General features: G+C 34.7%; 1 long non-coding RNA gene across 1 annotated transcript; it reads left to right on the top strand.

Annotated features, from left to right (window-relative positions):
* Positions 1-1,581: 1,581 nt before the first annotated feature.
* LOC117399633 (uncharacterized) lies at positions 1,582-5,238 on the top strand. The gene is made up of 6 exons (XR_004544126.3): positions 1,582-2,792; positions 2,879-2,933; positions 3,526-3,596; positions 3,934-3,993; positions 4,706-4,777; positions 5,118-5,238. It is a non-coding gene; the product is annotated as an uncharacterized LOC117399633 (long non-coding RNA).
* Positions 5,239-6,433: the final 1,195 nt, after the last annotated feature.

Below are 6,433 nucleotides of genomic sequence, written 5' to 3' on the forward strand. Positions count from 1 at the left end.
ATCAATAACTATAGGAAGCGTTTGGTTGCAGTTATTGCTGCTAAAGGTGGTGTAACCAGTTATTGAGTCTAAGGGGGCGATTACTTTTTCACACGGGGGCATTGGTTGTTGCATAACTTTCTTTAATAAATAAATGAAATATGTATCAAATTTTTGTGTTATTTGTTCACTCAGGGTCCCTTTTATCTAATATTAGGTTTTGGTTGAAGATCTGATAACAATGAGTGTCAAAAATATGCAAAAATGCAGAAAATCAGACGGGGCAAATACTTTTTCACTGCACTGTACGTCAGTCAGCCAGTCCAGGTCTCCCCTGTTACTCCTATCTAATCCTATTGCTTCGTCAGCTGACACATTTCCTTAAAACATCATAACACCTTCATGAGGAACAATCGGAAGCTGAAGAAGCAGTAGGAGGCTCTTTTGCATACTTTTTTTTTTGGCAAGATCTATTTGTAGTTATATAATATGAGGTCTACCACTTCTCTTTCTGGTGCTGTAACTTCCAGTTTCCTTGAAGTTTTGCACATGGAAAATGTCAAATTATGGATTTTTTTTTTACAACACATATTTTTTTTCAGTAGATTACTGTAGGCAGTTTTTTTTGCGGGGTCTTAACTTAGCCGCGTTCTGTCTTGCGTAACAAATCTTCACTGTCTCTCGCTCATGTGAAGGTTGCTCGCTGCCGTTTGGGAAAATTGGGAAAAATTGACTGCTTGGCTCCTTCATTGGGATTATAAGGTAAGAAATATAATTGTATCTAAAAAGGTACTGTAAATATATGTACAATATGTTATAGTACTGTAATATATGTACAATAATGTCAAATAATGTAATATTTTCTATTTATAACACATTGTTTTATTATTATATTTTAAGATTATAAAGTGATATCACCGTGATGGGAATGGGTAAAAGCCAGACTAACATAAACAATACCGGACTCCGATCGTCCTGAAACTGGCAAAATCGATTCCTCCTTGCCCACAGCTCACTTAGAAACAAGAACCATCTTCATAGCACTTATAGTTTTTATATTACTTTATTAATCAAAGTGCTCCCAGACCAAGGTAAAACTCATCAGCATATGGTTCTGAAAGAACAGCTCCGGGAGCACTTTGATTAATAATATTTTAAAAAAATTGTAAGTGCTATGAAGATGGTTCTTTTTTCTATGTAAGCTGTGGACAAGGTGGAATCAATTGATGTCAAGACGATTGGAGTAAGCTAAATGCCCCGTCCGGCAGGATTTATGTTGGTCCGGCCTTTACCTATTCCCCACATTGATTAGGCTGTCTCAATAATTTATCTTGTTATATGCTCATCTCTGTAGATAAAATAAATAAATAAATAAATAAATGACTGACAGAAAAAGGAAGTCAAATTTTACTGAGCAAGAGATTTTTCGATTAGCTTCGCTGATAGAAGAAAAAAAATAAATCCTCCACAACATATTTAGCGACACAGTAACAAATCGCAAAGAAAAACGTGGTCGGAAATCTGTAAAAAAAATCAACAGTGATAATACCTTTGTTAAAAGGGATGTAGATGAGCTAAGGAAGAAATGGAAAAATGTCGTGAGCCAGGTCAAGAAGGAGCTGAGCGAGAGCAAATATCCTCCGACAGGTGGTGGCCCGCTACGAAAAATGTCCACCATGTCAGAAAAAGTAATCGAGCTGTATGGGGAAGATGCGCCAGCAATGACGGGTGTCAGTGGTGTTGAGACTGTCTATTCAACTAGAAACCGTGCCATCTGCGAACTACTCCTCTTTTGATATGAATGCAACCTACATCCACCTCAACAGCCACCTGCACCTGCTTACTGCACTGACCCTCTTCAAGCCAACTCTGATGGCCAAAGAGCAAAGAAGGCAAAGCGGTCACCCACAAAGTGTTCCCAGACTTCCATTTGTGGGGAAAAGGCACGCCTGCATTGCAAGGTTTTGGAGTTGGAGAAAGAAAAACTAAAATTTGAAATTACAAAGTTGCAGCTTGAAATTGTACTTTTGCAGAACCAACTTGCTGAAAGAGGTGTAACAATTGTCCAGGGCACAGAAGAGTAGGCTGTAGAATCATTCATTCATTCTCTATCTCTTTCTCTATCTATATGGATAACAGCTTTATCTTCTTTGTTCCTTGTGCTATGTGTGTCCTGACCTTTTCATTTTAGATAGTTTGAAAAAGAAATGAAGCCTGAGAGCAGGCAATGTTATAAATGTTCTGGATTGGATTGGGAAAAAGAATTCAGATGTCATGGATTTAAAATAGGCTACATTTTTTATGTGCAAAAGCTGAACTGTTAATAAAGTACTGTATATTAAACACCCACCGCAAAATAATAATAAATTTTAATAAACATATCAAAATGAATAGGAGTTTAGAATACTACATAAACTTGGTTTAACTTTCCAGAATGATTTCAGCTACTGGCCATCCACCTTTAGGGGCCTTGTTACCTTCTCTCCATTCTGCTCTAAAAATTTGGTCTTCTTCATCAAATTCACTTAAGGAGATAAAATTTCGGACCCAACGGGATATCACTATAAGTGTTTTTATCCTCTCCACTTTTGCAATTTACTAACGCATAAGTCTCACGCATTTTAGCTAAATGGCGAAGGGATGAAGATTGCAGCTACTATAATTTTTTTCTGGCGGGGAGGCGAAAGTCGGAAGGAGTGTAACGTTTGTTCGAGGGACGGAGCATTCGGTATTTGGAGTTGCAAACAGTAGGCCTATTTAATAAAACCCAAATCCACACTTCCAAAAAAGGACAGTGACAAGATGGAAAAAAGGTAATATTAACAACTGTATTGTTGTCGTATTATGTCGTTTGATAGAAAAACCTGTCGTAATTTTATGTCATGTTATTTTACCACAGACGACGCAAGGAGGATTTCAGTACTGTGGCAGTCAAGAAGCATACACGTTAGCAGGTAATTAAAATAAATATAAAATATTATTACACTGACATTCTTCAACATGTAAGTATATTGGTTTTTACTTGTTCAAATATTTAGCCTAAATGATCCAACATGTACATTAGAGGAAAATGTGTAGCTATGGAAAATGTGTAGCTATGCATTTGTTTGTGAATAATTCAAATGCGTGTGCACAGTATTTTGATTGAACTAAAGACATTGTTCAAAAATATAATTTTGTATCTGTTTTTAGAGGCCTCTTCGTGTTGATCTACTTATCGATGGCGAACCATCAGCTAGTATAGTATAAGATTCAAATGATCTTAATCTTAATGGTTTATCTGCCAAAAGCGATAATTAATATCAATATAATTGCTGGCATTACGTGCTACACATTCATGGGAGGGACCTGAAAATCAGTTTATGGTTGGTGAATTTATGGAAAATAGAAAAAATACGTTTAGTTAAACATTTAATAAACAAATGTTTAAAGTACTGTAACAGTGTTAGTGTAATATTTTGGTAACTAGTTATTCTGCTGTATATCATAGTATTTACGTGTATTTGTATAAATACTGTAGGAAAATATTTTCTTTTCTTACCGTAGCAAGAAACCGAGTCTGATTATGAGACAATGGAATTACATCTAATAACGTTGAAACAGCCTTTGAGGAACATGTAAGTATAATCAGTAACACTTTCCGTTGATACTGTCCATTTCTTATATTCTTTATTTTCAATATGTACCGTGTGCCCGTCTTAACTTCATTTTTATAGCTATAGCTAAGGATGTTGTTAATTTATTGAATAGGGTCTACAGGATGAATCTAATCTTAAAAATAAACAAATAAATAAATAAATACTGTGCCTATTCAATGCATTAAACAGATAGTATATATATATGGTTTTGTAGTTGCACAACCTACAAGCTTGTGATAACTATGGTTGGTATTTCAAAAGTATCAAAAAGTTAATCAATTAAACTACTTGTCTTATTCTGCTATACATTTATTAGGAGGGCACATCAAATGATAGTCATTCAGATTGCTCAACAGATGATGAAAACACAGCAGATGTGAGTGTCCGATCTATTTTTATTACTGCTCTTTAGAAACTTAAATGGATCTGAAACAGCGTGTTATAGTTGTGTGGGTACTATCAGGGCAGCAGTGTGGAGTAGTGGTTAGGACTCTGGACTCTTGACCGGAGGGTTGTGGGTTCAATCCCAAATGGGGGACACTGCTGCTGTACCCTTGAGCAAGGTACTTTACCTAAATTGCTCCAATAAAAACCCAACTGTAAAAATGGGTAATTGTATGTAAAAAATAAATGTATAATGTGATATCTTGTAACAATTGTAAGTCACCCTGGATAAGGGCGTCTGCTAAGAAATAAATAATAATAATAATAATAATAATAATAATAATAATACTATCTGGAGGTTTATAAAGCACTCTATGGAAGAGTATATACAGAGTGATTCACAATTCGCACAACACTGTTAAACTGGAGGGTATGTAGAGGATGGTGTGTAAAGTAAAAACGTCTGACAGTGAAATTTCAGTCATTACAATAGACATTTTTTCTTTGCATACCCTCCGTGTACCCTCCGGTTTTTGCATTGATCCAGCAATGATGCATATACTGCAGTTGTTTTAAATTGAAGAAATACAATTACAAGTGAACAGACTATCCAAATTAATAATCCCTTTTATATAGTAATTTTGTAGAATTAAAAAAAAAAATGAAAAAGCTACACATAATCTATTATAAATACTTTTTTTCAGAATGAAGAAAGCACAGCTTTTGGCCTTGAAATAGGTTCTGAGTTTCCTGAAGAAAGGAACAATAATCATTCTGTAAGAAGTTTGCAATTCAGAGAACTGTTAGTGTTCATTAGAATATGCCTTGTGTTTACCAGTGTTGGGGTTAAACAAAAAGCAAACATGACTATTAAATGTAGATTATACTGTTCTATTAACATTTTGCTAAAGTAATTTTAATGTATTTTAATAAATCAATAATTTGCTGTCTTAATGTTGTACTCTAACAAATTTTCACATGAAAGCCATTAACTTGTGATACAGAAACAAAGTAAAAAAAAAAAATCTTTAGCATTTTGATAGTTTGCCAGCACTTAGTAAACAATATCTATTCTTGGTGCTATTTTATGTAATTACTATTTTTGATTAATTTTAGGATTCCTGTGATATTCCCTGCACCACAGTGTCACCTTTGGAACAAAGGACCATGTTTGTGCCTCAGTAAATGTCAGTAATATCATATATTTGTTCATATATATATATATATATATATATATATATATATATATATATATATATATATATATAAGTATATGTAAATGACACCAGTGTGTAAGTACATTGAAAATATATTGTAAATCTAGCATTAGTCTATACAATTGGTACATCATTTTTAGTAGCACTTGATTCTGTTATTTATATATTGGCATCCCTATCTTATGAATATGTTACCCGGTATATGTTTATGTAAAAAATACATTACAAATATAAATCATGTTATATACATTTTTAAAAAAGTCATTGAAAATATATATTTTTTTTGCATAAGGACCTTAACCCTTGATACTTAGCAAAGTATTATTATTTGTTTATTTAGCAGACACCTTTATCCAAGGCAACTTACAGAGACTAGGGTGTGTGAACTATGCATCAGCTGCAGAGTCACTTACAATTACGTCTCACCCAAAAGACGGAGCACAAGAAGGTTAAGTGACTTGCTCAGGGTCACACAATGAGTCAATGGTTGAGCCGAGATTTGAACCGGGGACCTCCTGGTTACAAGCCCTTTTCTTTAACCACTGCACCACACAGTACCTTATAAACAAGGAAGACAGTGAAGATGCATGCTTCAAGATGCTTTGGCTGATCTAGTCTGGCTGGCAACCAGAACTGAAGCTCCTCAGCTCAGATGAGAACACCTTGGCACAGACATGTCACAAAATCACATTACTTTAGCAACTGCAAAAAGAACCACTCAGCATGAATGTTAACTAGAGCAAACTAGATTTTTGGTGAAAGCAGATACTGTCAAAATGCAACTTTGTTGTTTAATTTTGTTTAATGTTTTTTTTCAGTTTCTAGAGACTTTAGTCAGGTTTATTTTAAAACTTATTTAAGGTAAGCATCATCTTTTAAGTTTACTGGGAAAAACCCCCCAGACTAAAGTCTTATATACATTTTTTTTTCTTCAATTATATTATTATTTGTTTATTTAGCAGACGCCTTTATCCAAGGCGACTTTACAGAGACTAGGGTTTGTGAACTATGCATCAGCTGCAGAGTCACTTACAATTACATCTCACCGGAAAGACTGAGCACAAGGAGGTTAAGTGACTTGCTCAGGGTCACACAATGAGTCAGTGGCTGAGGTGGGATTTGAACCAGGGGACCTTCTGGTTACAAGCCCTTTTCTTTAACCACTGGACCACACAGCCTCCGTATTATGTTCTATGTGCAGTATGATATCTATAC

Source organism: Acipenser ruthenus, chromosome 4, assembly GCF_902713425.1.
Source record: "Acipenser ruthenus chromosome 4, fAciRut3.2 maternal haplotype, whole genome shotgun sequence".
Classification (NCBI taxonomy): domain Eukaryota; kingdom Metazoa; phylum Chordata; class Actinopteri; order Acipenseriformes; family Acipenseridae; genus Acipenser; species Acipenser ruthenus.